The following is a 13,965-nucleotide window of genomic DNA, read 5'->3' on the forward strand; positions in this document are numbered from 1 at the left end:
TGAAAAAATAGTGCGTAAGAGATTGCTTCCGTTATTTTTACGCGCGGTACGCGTGACTTTTAAAGATTTTACTGATATTATAAAGCAAGCTTTTTTGCTTGAAATTATTTTTCTTACCTTTGTACAACGATATAGGATAAAATATTCCTTGTAAACAGTGTATCAAGTATGTTTACCCACAAGACGAAATATCAATCCACTGTAGGGGCCGTTGATAATGTCGTAACACACATCACGGACAATCCTATAAATGTCTGGCCGTAAGCCTTTACCCATCTTCCCTAAGCTATAATTTGAAGGTGAAATCTTGAACTAGGAAACTGTGATGTTGACTAACCGCAAATTGGAACAATTCATGCAAAAGAGCCTAACAGATCATGCCTTCTGTGCCTTGACCATCGGCGCCTGACATGATGTGAGCCCGCTAGGTGGCGCCGTCATCGTTGAACCTGACCATCACCAGAGATTTCAGTGATCGCATTCCTATACTGGTTCTTTTTGAATTTGAAAGACGGGTAAATAAAACAAAAGTCAATAATTATATTTATGTTTAAATTGTGAATATTATCGCTCACAGATATGTAGGCCTATCATAGTTACTTTAATCAAGAATGTTCTATTACTTTATGTGTTTCTGAACCTATAAGCTTAGATGTGCTAGACTTCTAGCGGAGTAAAGGGCTTTGTCTGACCTTTCATTGAGTTGTTTTCAATTCTATGTACACGTCTGTAAACAAGTTACTTCTATATTTTCTAATAACAATGGTAGACTGATTAATTGAATTTTTTCATATACTTCTTTTGATATATGATCAAAAATTGTCTTCACCAAACGATAATGTTTGATATTGGTTGGTACGGTGTGGATTGTATTTTACTGTACGATACTCCTGGGAGCTTGTACTTTAAAGGAGATTTAAATCAATGTTTCCTAAACTTTGTATGTTTTATCAGCATTAAAAATCATATATTTTCTGTAAACATCATCAAGACTGTCGATTACTTGATTGACTTGTACACTAAATATTTACGTATTGCCTGAAAAATTGTCAAAATTACTGGAGATTTATGTCAAAGTATGACATCTGTCTGTGAAATCACTCATGCTAGTAAATGTGAATTTCACACTTTTGAGAACTTTCTTTGTAAGTTAGTCATGGTATTTCGATACAAAATTTTATATTGTTGAACAAATGAATCATGCTAAGGTCCTTACTTCAGATTGTATTTTTCTCATAGATAGATTGAATTTGTTGTACACTTGTGAAGTGATAAAAAGATTTTGGTCAGACATTAGACTTGGGGATCGTCGTCTTAGTTTAAAAATTTTCTTCTGTTCAAGCAAAGCAGATTTTGTAGGGAGATCCCACTTGACCTGAATTTGTAAATTTTTGTATCCTAGGAAGCCGAGAATTTTATTCATTTAAGTAGGAGTGGAAAGAAAATCTCAAAGTTACTTACTTACAAGAGTTTATTTGAAACATAGCGGTAGTCATGGGTTAATTGGCATTAGTAAAAACGCTGATAACATAATATAAATAAAAATGGCAGACTATTTCACAAATGTATACAGGAGAAATTTAAACTTTTATGTGTCACAGTATTTTCAGCAACATTTTATCAGCAGTTTTTCAAACTTGTAAGTTTTCCTTTGGCCGTAATAAAATGTAGAAAAGTAACGAGGGCGGTGAACCTGCTCGCTATGGATCGTTTTCACATTATGACGGTATTTGCACTCCACAGTGTCCGTGGTGTCACCGGATTAACTTCGACATGTCAACAAAGAACACACCAGCAAGGGTATACTGTGGTTGCCCTTGCAGGTGCCTTCTTTGCTGACTTTGAGAGTGACTTTTCTATGTTAAATGTGTTTAGACTGGCGGTTCTTGTTTGATCGTAGCTTTGTAGTGTTTCTGGTGATGTAACAAATATTTAAAACAGTTTCCACTTGAAGTGCATTTTCAAAACATTTTAAGATTTGCACGATTGGCAAATTAGATATTATTTGAACCAAACACCGTCTCGATTGAATTATCTGCGAATATTTGGCAGTTAATTACTATTGATGCAATTTATTGCTTTTTATCAATTTTTATCAGCTTGTTTTAACTAAGATGTGTGAATATTGCACAGTAGAGTGTGATTTAGAACTTGGTATTGTTGATTAATGAGAAATTTATATTCATTGTATTAGTGACTTAATGAACATAACTATCCCAATATGTCATTTAATTTATTTCTTAAGAATGTGAGTCATCTACTTTTTTCACACCCTTTACATTTCGAAATCTATGCATAGAGAACTTTGAGTTTTGTCATGATCATAATTTTGCAAAAATAGTATTACAGCATTAAGCTCTTATAAGTTTTCTTCAACTTGAAGGGATACTTTTGGAACATGTACAGCTGCTGTGAAATCATCACTATGAGTAATAAACTGCTTGAATTGTATCTATGTCTCTGTGATTTTTTTACACCAGCATTATACTGCGTACACGAGCATTGCTAATTTCCCCGTACAGAAGTACAGACACCAACAAGAAGCCAAAGAAGCCAAAGATTCTTATCCAAAACCTAAACATCAACGGAAACAATAGCCATGTTAGATGTACCTGTCCATAAGGTATAGACACTGAGTCAAGGGTCCATAAATCTATAGCACAGAATACGGCATGGTAGAGTGAAATCAAAAGAGAATATATTATGAAATTCAAAGTAAACCACAGAAGTTGTCCGGTATTCCGAAGGAAGTGCAAGCGTCACCATCGACACGCGAAATGTTTAAAGTGACGATGCACCACATCAATGTGCAGAGCATATAAACGTTACTTAAAAACGATAGAGGTTACAGAGACATCAAGAGAGTCTAGTGTGTTTGAATTTTTACCTAATTGGCTTTTCACATGTCCGCGAGTATGTCTATGGGAGCCAGTGGTTGAGAGAAACACACGTACTGGGCTATAGACAAAGGCTTCAAAGTTGTCGAAATAGAGGGCGCACTCATATTCACTGCATGAGGTCGTCATACAATCGGTCGCCAAAAGACGTAATCTCAAAAAAAAAAAAAAAAAAACTGTACAGAAAGTATCAACAGAAAAACAGAAATACTTCCGATTGAAAAACAAAGAACAAAGTTTGATTCAGCGCTGACAGTAAACATGCGCATGCTTAACAACATTAATCGCTTCAAGTTGTCAGTGAATGGGGTTGTAGCTCTATTTCACTTTATATCGTACACTAGTGTATGTCAGCAGTCCAGCAATCTAAAAAATCTAACCAGACAAACAAACTAACCGACTAACAAAAGAATAAATCTTCTGATAATGTATCAAATATTTAAAACACTTTCTATTTGAACTGCATTTTCTAAACCTTTTTAGGTTTGCACTATTGGCCAAATTAGATGTTATATTTGAAGCAAACACCATCTTTGTTGAATTATCTACAAATTTGGGGCAGTTGATGCAGTTGCCTCTTTCATTTTAAGCTGGCATGAAGACTGGATTTTTTACTAAGATTCGTTAATATCGCATTCTATGATGTGATTTTTATTTTACATTGAGATTATAGATCTGAAATTTATTATCTATTGTATTGGTGACTTAATGAACACAAACTATCTCAATGCATGATATTTCTTTCTTAAAGATTTTGAGTAAGCTACTGGTTTGTTTTTCACATTTTGAAATCTATGCACAGAAAAAGTTTTAGCTTTGTATCAATTAAAATTGTGCGGAAATAATATCACAGATGTTAAAATTCTTACAGTGTTTTTGGCGAGTTTTTGCATTCGGGTACAAGTTCTTTTGAATTGTATGAGTAATAAACTCTTTGAATTGTATTCCTGTCTCTGTGGATTCTTCACAGTGGCAGAGTCCTGCGCATGCGTACACAGAACTGCTCATTTCCCCGTCCAGAACAACGGTATTGACACAGCGAAGAAGAGAAACATTCTCAAAAATACTAACGCAATCCACGGGACTGTGGGCAATTGAAATAATAGCCACGTATGTGCAGAGCGTAAAAAGCCAAAAAATAGATTGTACTAGCTGTTCTGATAACATGGTTTTCAAAAATAGGGTTGGTAGGTCGTCAGGATTTTTTTCCCAAAATATGTTCACTTTTAAATATGCATTTTTCAGGGGTTCAGAGCTGCCAAACACTGGCCACAACATTTCCAGAAAAACATATCATACATATAGAAGGAAAAGAAAAACATAAAAGACATCCTCGTTCATGCAAAAATCAAATGCCAAGTAACGAACGCGTGATTTTATGGGGTTTCTTTCTTTTTTGAATAATTAGGGTCGGCAGGTAAAAAATAGTGAAGGTCGTCGGGTTATCGGAAATACAATTTTTTTTCGTTCGGCTTAAACGTAAAGTTAAACAATAAAGGTTGTCCAAGAACATTAGAAGAGTCTATTATGTGTTTTTAAATTTTTACCTCATAGGTTTTTCACATGTCGGTGAGTATGTCTGCGCGAGCCAGTGGGAAATAGAAACACACGTACCAGCTCATACTTAAAAAGTTTCAAAGCTGTCGTGAGAGGGCGCACTCCTCTTCGCCGCATGCAACAGTCCGTCACCAAATAAATCGGTCCCAAACAGGCGAAGTATACATAAAACCTGTACACAAAGTATCAACAAAAGTACAGAAACACTAACGATTGACAAACAAAGAACTGAGATTCGTCCTACACTTCAAATGTGTAGGCTGACAATAAACGTGAGCATATCTAACGAAATTCATTGCGTGTATGAGGCAAGGGGTGAAGCTGTATTTCACTTTATATCGTGCTCTAGTATCTGTCAGTAGTCCACAATCTAAACAAACAACAAACAACAAAGAAAGAAAACCAAACAAGTAAACAAAGAAAAATGTTTAGCGTTTTATTGTATTGGAGAAGTTTAAATCATAAGTTCCTTGTCGGAATTTCACATACTTACGGACTTGTTTGAAGTACGGGGAAAGTTTAGCCTGACGTGAGCGCATGTTAATTATCTGCGATTGCTGTTCAGTAAGTTATGCAAAAAGTTACAAAACTATTCTATCGTGTATTGGGCATTACTGATATATTCCTGCTAGAGTGTTTTTGTCCTGGCATTTGTAAATCTAATCACAATAATCTCTTCAATCGATATTTATTTGCCACCAGTAACTTCCGTATGCTCTTTCAATGTTTTGTACGAGAAATCGCGGGAAATGTCGCTTTGCCCGAAAGTGCGTACTAAGCCTGTCTGCCTCCAGGTTGCCCCCCCCCGCACCCTTTTTGTCTCAAAATTTGAGTTTGTCGGTAACGCATCACCGAAGGGATACATATTAATACTGGTTTTACATATTGTATCAGTGCTGACTGGAAGATTGAAATATCAACCTAAAGTTCCTGATGGCCGACCGACATTTGAGTAACGCAAGGGACGATAAATTGCGACCTCTTGCGCCAAGATTTATTTATGTTTACAACAAAAGCGTTTTGTACTGAAAAGATCTTCAGGTTTTTATATGAATTCACAGTAAAATTAATGGCATAATTGTAGGATTTATACATTTATTGAAATTCAATCACGATTACAGGAATAGTAAAGAAAACTAAAACAATTATGAAAACGCCATACAGTCTTCTTCTTTCTGAATATTATCAATGAAGTTCACAGTCCTAACCAAGCCCTTTGCAGTACTTAGTCATCAGGCGTATGTGGTGAAGAATATATTTATCGCCCTGGGACTCTGATCATGAATTTATAGGGCTACCAGACGTCATAATTGCAGTATTAGCCGATTGCAGATTAACCAGGCGGTATCATTACCATCTTTTGCTAAGTTGAACAGTGTAATTTTTCTGGAAATCTGAAACTGCAGTAGTTCTGAAGAAAGTGGACAAACCGACTTTGATTATGTGCATATCATGTTGCCGGATGTATTTTTCCTCAAACGTCAGAAAAATTTACCTGTAAGAGGCTGTAGTTTTGATCACAAGAAATCGCAACAAAACTTCGCCGGGCGGGCGCGGTCTAGCACACTAAAGTCGATATTTAAGTACGGTTGAACATGTTTTACACTGTGACTTGGTACAGTCTCTCTTTCCCTGAAGCGATTAATATCTTAAAGTTCAAAGTTTATGCAGCTTTGAGGTAGCGTAGTAGTATTTTATCCGCGCATCTAGGATGTGACCCGTTCGTTTAGAGCTTCTTAGAAGAATTGGGTGTCTTCAAAAAAACAAAAAAAACCAAAAACAACAAGCCAAAAAACAAAACAAAAAACAGAGAAGTAATTATTTTCCGTACTAAAATATAAATTGTACTCTCGGTAGAAGGCTTAAATTACTAGGTGTACCCGATATCGCTTACTTCACTGTGCATGGATTTAAGTTGAAGAGGAAACTCATTATTCTAAGGATTTGGCACCTCGATCGCTTCCTGTGGTTTCATACTCACGGATCAACTATGTAAAAGGATTGGGTGTTCGATATTGTATCAAACGGGATTAACTTTTGGGTTTGTCTAGTGCATTACAGGAAAGTTTTGCTGACATATAAGGATTAGAAAAGCAACGCCTGGGCAGTAATATTCAGATAGCAACTTCTGTATCAGCTTAAAATGTGGTCTTTGTATTATTAAAGTCAAGTTTAAATTTTTTGTTCTTGGATAAGTTTCGATAGCGCTGAAGTTATTGGATTTTTGTCTTTTTTATTTTTGTCTTTTTTTGTTTCTTTTTATCAATTACTTTTGCTAATGAGATTCGATTCAGAATGTGAAACTTATCGCTGAGCCCTCATACAGGTCAGGCCTGCCTCATGAGCATCCTATGAGGGCGCCATCTTCTGTTCGGGCCTTGGGTCAGGGGTAATTCTTTCAAATGTCTGCGCCCATGTGAGCAACTCCTCGCCAGTTTGGTACTTGCAACACAAATACTTGACACGTCGCTTCGCGAAGCGACGTGTCAAGTGCCTGTACCTGCAAACATGTGAGGTAACGTAACTTTTAATCGACTATCCTCTGCCCAGGTTTTAGATTTTCAACGAAATTCCTGAGATGATTATGACTTCATTTTGCTTTTGTAAAATAAGAGAAGCCCAGGCCTCGTTGATTAGATGTAAAGGCGCAGTCTAGTTTAGCCTGTCATGGACGCACAGCTAGGCAAATGTAGCCCTGCGTACGATGCTGTGTGTTCCCGGCGCTGCATGGCCTGGTGGGGCCGTACAACGCTGGGAACACACCGCATGGTACGCAGGGCTGGACCGAATGGTATCTGTACGCTACTACCGGTATATCGGCATGACAGGGCAGTGTCACTCTATGTATGGGCCTCTGGCGTCCAGCATATAGCACAGGGCGCAGAATCAGTCCCTTGGGGTGGGAGAGGGGTGGGGAGGGATTTTTTGTGCAACGGTTTACTTTATTTGATTTTAATATGTAACGGGTCTGACCTGAGAGCGAGCGCAGCGTAGGGTATATGATACTAGTCATTGATGTTTTCAGGCAATTCTTGACCGTGGAGTGACGTCACTTTCACCTCACGCACGCGAGTGAGGTGAATTTGGATTTTACTATACAGGACAGTGAACAATGCAAAAATTATGTGATAAAGGACAGAATTTAGTGTTTATCATTGACATAATGTTAAAACTTTGAATACTGGTGTAAAGGTTGAAAAATCCACACTTCATATTTTGTTCTCACAGTAGTGGACGCAAAAATGAAGTAAAAAACCGCAAGTTCCCGGATGTCCGCGGTCAAGAATAGCATGCTAATTTCTGTGTTTGATGCATGATGCATATTTTGGTTGAATTGCTGTCTTTTCTAGAATAACATTTAATTATTATTATAGCAATTTAACTCGGAAACGCCAAGTTCACTAACGAAAATTATTTAAAACTGGTAAATTATATGATTCCGATCAGTTTATTGTAACAGGGGTGGGAACAGAGGCAGTCTAATGTAAAACACGTACTTCATATTCCCGTCAGTAGCTCTCAGCACACGATTTTTAATTCTCGCGTGAGTTGACCGTTCATTCTCACAAGAGTTGGCTTGTTTCAAAATGGCGGTGCACTGTGATGACTGAATCGGGCTTTCAAAAGTGATGGAAAATAGTCATTTAGAACCAAATTTCACACTTTCTTTGAAACAGAGAGATTCTTTTGTCGGAAATACACATTGTAGAGTAGGATTTGTGGTAGATGATAACTTTAATTTCACGCAATCCATGTAAAAGTATTCAAAATGGCCGCCTCCATGGAAGTGCTCCTTTTTCAAACTCGTAGGTATATAGAGATTCCATTCTAAATTTTGTGTACACGGGTTAGTCTTAATGCTTGCTTGGCGAGCAGCCTTCGGCCGCTCTCGCTGCGCTCGCTATTAATTTTGACTGTGGTATTTCAAATAAAGATTTCGACTCCACACCGCCTGACTGCTTTATACCGGTATATTACCGACAAGTTATTGTAAATAGTAAAATAAATTTTAATGCGCGTGGGACGGCTGTGGTGTTGACTCAATCAATTAATCCGCTGATACGAACAGCGGATTAGCAAGTTGGCAATGTTTTCGGAGCAATTACAGTGGTGTATACACAGATTTGAGAGGAGATATGGACTTGTAGGAATAAAGAAAGCAGTCAGACGGTGTGGAGTTGAAATCTTTATTTGAAATACCACAGTCAAAATTAATAAAATCATGTAAAGTAAACTGTTGCACAAAAAAACCATCCCTCCCCACCCCTCTTCCATCCCAGAGGACTGATTTCTGTGCCCTGTGCATATAACCGGTAACACACAGCCCTGCCAGGCAAAATCAGCCTACTGTACTCCCAAATCAAGCGCCGGTGGGCCATGGACTCCTGCTTGCTACAGTTTTGTAGCCCACAGCTTTCCATGACAGTGGTGTGTGCTTTTACCATTTCCCAACACACAAAATCCCCAAGGAAATTGTGGACCATGAAACTTTTACAAGGCAATTTCTTGGCGACAATAAAAGAACCCAAATTACGTACATACTCTGACCATCTAGTAGCTGCAAAATTGTTGCTCTACGTTGCTTATACGGCGTTACGTACGACCTTCCACTACAGCTCTGCTGACTGTCATAGGCAATATTCTCAATTTGTATCCCCTCACAAAAAACTACTTTTCTAACTACTTTCGGCTGAAATGAACTCAATTCTGATCTATGCCCACCTGAATAACTAAACCTCTCGCAAACTGCAAACAAATTTGCGGTTGTGACGTCCCAAACCGTAAGTTTTCCAGCGAAGCTCAGTCAAGGGCCCACTGGGCAGCCAACATGTGTATCTTGTATGAACCACAGTCCCTCTGTGCATGGACGTATCTCATGGCGAGCTAATGGTTTGGGTTGTCACAAGAGCAAATATTTTCTGCAGGACTCTGCGAGCGGTTGAGTTATTCGGATAGGCATAGATCGGAATTGAGTTTATTTCAGCCAAAAGTAGTTAGAAACGTAATTTTTTGTATGCATTCCGCTGGTTTTGTCTATGGCAGTCAGCAGGGGGCTGTGATGGAAGGCTGTATAATGCCGTGAACATACGGTACAGCATCATATGCAAGGCTACCATCTTGCCAAGTGTCCACCCTTGTGAGATACCATGGCTAGGTAGAGCAGGCACTTTTTAAATACTATTATCATATACCCATGCCCATATTGCTACATCCTAGTGACGTTCACTGTAAAATATCAGCCGTGATATTTCACGGTAAACGTTGAGATATGCACGATGAACGTCATCAGTTTTAGAGTTTTCTCGAACTACATTAGCAGTTTGTTGGTAAACAACGTAAACACAAAATGGCTGCTGCTCCCTGCCTGCGAAGCGATGTCGCCGACGTAAAAACTTGAAGGGCTGCGAGGAACACGGGTATTTCTGGTTGCAAAATACGGAAATATCATGTTGAGTCTTGAAATGTTTTCCCATGGTATTTTTTTGGTCAAGTTCTAGCAAACATTCTGCCGTTCGCACGGCGCCGGCACTGTGCACGGTCTCCACCGAACAGGTAGTGAGCGCGTGGCGTGACAGCGATGTCGCGTGCGCGACGACTGTTGACATGGCAACTCTAAAGGTAAACTAACAAAATTGCGTCCCCTCTCCGCGCGAGCTCCGTGCCGTACGACGATCAAAATCAGGATAGATTTAAAGCTGAGCAGTTTTTGATCGGATACAGTTGTACTAGCATATTGCACCTTAAAATGTTCCTTCTGTATGACGAGTTTTGTATCCCGGTGTCTTTCTTCTTGGGTTTCATTGAGATATGGACGACTTGCAGCTATGTTGCGCGTGATGGTGACATCTTCGTCGTATACTTTATGAATGTAGGCTGTTCACATAAACATTCTGATATTTATGCGCAAGGCGTAATAAAGTAAAGCCTCAAAATTAAAGGTTTTTCGTTCTATTAGTAAAAATTCCCTAAAATTATGGGCATGGGTATATGATAAATCGGTTATTACCCAATATCGCCTGTTCCTTGTGTCGTATCAGCATTAGTGTCATTTGTGCTGCATCAGACACTCGACTTCGTCTCGTGTCTGACGCTGCACTAATGACATTCATGCTGATACGACACAGGAACAGGCGATATTGGGTAATAACCTCTAAGTATTCAGATATATGCTAAGATGATACTCCCAGCCTGTGAGGGTAGTGGGGACAAATTCATGTATGAATGAAGGAAAATCTTCTCTAATATTCATAGGATCAAAATAGCCACCTTTTGATAAACCTGCCATTTGTTGTGATCTTTTGCCAGAAAAGTAAGCAAATGAAGCCCACAGGACTAATGACAAAAAAATGTTCGCATCTAACTGTTACTCGACCTCAAGTTTGATCTAGTGAGACAGATTATGTTTATGGCAATCAGTCCATGGTATAGACTGTAGAAGAAACACCAAAAATATAGAATAGACAAGGGATTATGAATACCGAGAGTCTTGTCCTTTCTGTGACCTACAGTATGTTGCTAAGCAATGTTGTGTAAACTACTGCATATATATCATAGAGACAAACCATTGTTTCAAATTGAAGACAGATGTGTTATACATGATGGCACAGTGTTCAAAAGAGACGTTCAAGTGTTCTTCACTTCTGCTTTTGTAGAAACACATTTTGCTTAATTTCACTGCATCAGGTAACTCTATTCGGTCACATAGGGGAGAGGAAAGGGTAACAAGTACCTCTGTGGCACTGGTTAAGCCCACTAAGCTATCATATGTTAACCACTCAAATACAAAAATATGATGTTTCTCGCTATTTTAGCTGTAAGAAATTCCTCATTTTCAGATTAATTCATTGCCAAGTTCAACTTTATCATCCACATGACTGTACTGTATGACTTGAACAACTTCTGTTTGTGTGATTACTCATGAGTATTAACAAATTTAAAAACAAATATGGCATCAATCTTCATTGTACCCCATTGTTGACAAATTTAAGGTTCCAAGACAAGAAATTAACCATTTTAAACTAACAATTCTCTAGTGTTTAATAAGCTCAAAACCCCTGTAAATTGTATATTTTCAGAAAGCCTAGATATAGGGTAACATTTTGGTTACCATAGTGTCACCATTGTTTACATAACTATCACGTGACAGGTAATTTACATAACCTTTCAAAAATCGGTTTTCCCTATGTTTTGTTTCAATGCTTTGAGATATGTGGCTGAAATTCATGTGAGTGCAAGCTATCCAACAGGTCTTCAAAACCTTGTCTCAGAATTTTTTTAAACCTCCTTAAACAGTTTTTATGCCAGAAAAACTTCCAGAGCAGTGAATTTTACCATAGTTGATTTTCTTTAAAATTGTGCTCCAAAAAAACTAAGCAAGATATAAAAAATCTGAGACACACTTTGAAAGGGCATTGTGACAGCTTGCATTCCAGCAAGTTTGAGTCAGATATTTTGAAGTACTGAGACAAAACATAGGGAAAACCGACTTTTGAAAGGTTATGCTAATTATCTTGTCACGTGATAGTTATGTAAACAATGGTGACACTGTGGTTACCACAATAGTTCCCATATATGTAGGCTTTCAGAAAATGTATACTTTACTGGTGTTCTGAGTTTATTACCGTTAGAGGATTGTTAGATTAAAAAGGTCACATTTCTTGTCTTGGAACCTTAAAAGTCTGTAAGCAACACCTTGTCTAGGTATCGCCTCTTTTGCACGATTAAATTTGCATATTAAAACTAAACCACATTGACTCAATTCATAGTCCAGTCTTATTTTGGCTGCTAATTTGCCTTTGCATCAGATATTTTCCTAATTGTCTTATTCCTCGTCATCCCCACGGCTGATGAATAGAAAAATCCAGGGTCTGTCTATTTTTGTGGAGTGCTGGTGGTTCTTCCTACCATGACATATCCTTTGGGGTATGTCTATATTCACTCATCACACAAACATCTTCAGATGAGCAATCGTTAATACTTAGACACAGGTCAAGTGTATTTCAGGTGCCCATTTCGTCAATGCAGTATGGTGTTTAGAATCCTAAAATATAACTACAGATAGTATTTTTAAAGAAGCTATCAAGTATCTTCACAATTTTTCAAAAAAAAATTTAGCTGGCATGAAGACCTCCTGGAGTTTACATTGTCTTTGTATATATTCACACAAAACTGGCAGTTCAGTTACACCAAATGTAGCTGTACAGCCATGTGGGTGCTTCCTGTGTCAATTACCCCCGGTTGAAGTCTGTGTAGCTCTGCAGATAGAGCTTTACCTTCCCTGAAGTTCAGGGCTTGCTCAAGGGTCTGAGAATTTAAAAGGTTGTGGAAATTTTAGAAAATGAAGTTTTGACTTTTGCCAGCAAGTAGGTGTTTGTGAAACTGTGTGAAGACATGGTACACCGGTGTTAAGTGGCATATTTTATTGTACATTGAACTGTGTCAAGCCATGTCAAGCCAAGCCAAACAGATACTGATACAAGAGTGAAAGTCCAGCCTTGTCACAGACCTGTGTACACAGTAATGTCTTTGCAGCACTGTATACTTACTGTACCTGTTCTGTATCAGCACTCTACAGCCCTGTGCTGTGTCGGCAGATGCAGGCGTGTGACACAAATTTTTGACGGGAAACACACTGTCTGTTACAGGAGTGGACATGTTTATGCTGTTTATTTGAGAATTTAACAAGCATGGCACTCTCTTGGCCGTATGGATAGTGAACTTTATTACCATTGCATGCTATTTACAGTACAGAAGTGATTTACTGTTTTATGCTTTACATGAATACTGCGAGAGACTCAGTACTGTGTGTTCAATGTAACATTCATTGTGCTTAGATGGCCTCTTGAAATAGTAATGCTTATCTTTGTTACAGGACTAAAGATTTACAAAGGAAAGGGAAAAAATGGAAAGCTGTCACAGACTTGGGATGCTGTTGAGGATACCAGAAATCCGCAGGATACAACTACGTCACTATAAACCTGCAAAACTAGAAGAAATTAAAACACGGAGGAAACGCAATCCAAGTGTTTCAGTTCTCAATGCAAGGTAAGTATGCAACATTGTGAAGTGAATTCTGTTGTAGTAACTATGTATTCTTTTGAAAAAATTCTCTGATCAAATTTTAGAGACATCAAATGAAACAGCTGTGCTGTGAAGGGGAGACTGCCTCTTTGAAGGTCAATGGCCTTGAAAACAGTGCCATCAGTGGTCATCCCGTTTACTGTCATTTCTTTTGTTGTGTACATGCACGAATGTATTCATTACATTCATTGAAGCACACTAACATTGATGGAAAGTGCAGAAGGGGTAGATCTCTTACGAAAGGCAAGCTTCATAATAAATTGACTGACAGATTGTGAACGTATCCTACAACAGAGCTGCCAGTTTACAAATGTAGGTCCCGATATCATTCAAACTGTCACACCTGATTATGAATTTTCCTTCAGGATTATAGGAGTTGAGCAAAAACATGAGCCAGTGGAGGTCCATGATTTTAGGAAGAAGGTGAAAA

The sequence above is a fragment of the Ptychodera flava genome, unplaced genomic scaffold (assembly GCF_041260155.1).
Source record: "Ptychodera flava strain L36383 unplaced genomic scaffold, AS_Pfla_20210202 Scaffold_31__1_contigs__length_3010019_pilon, whole genome shotgun sequence".
Classification (NCBI taxonomy): Eukaryota; Metazoa; Hemichordata; class Enteropneusta; family Ptychoderidae; genus Ptychodera; species Ptychodera flava.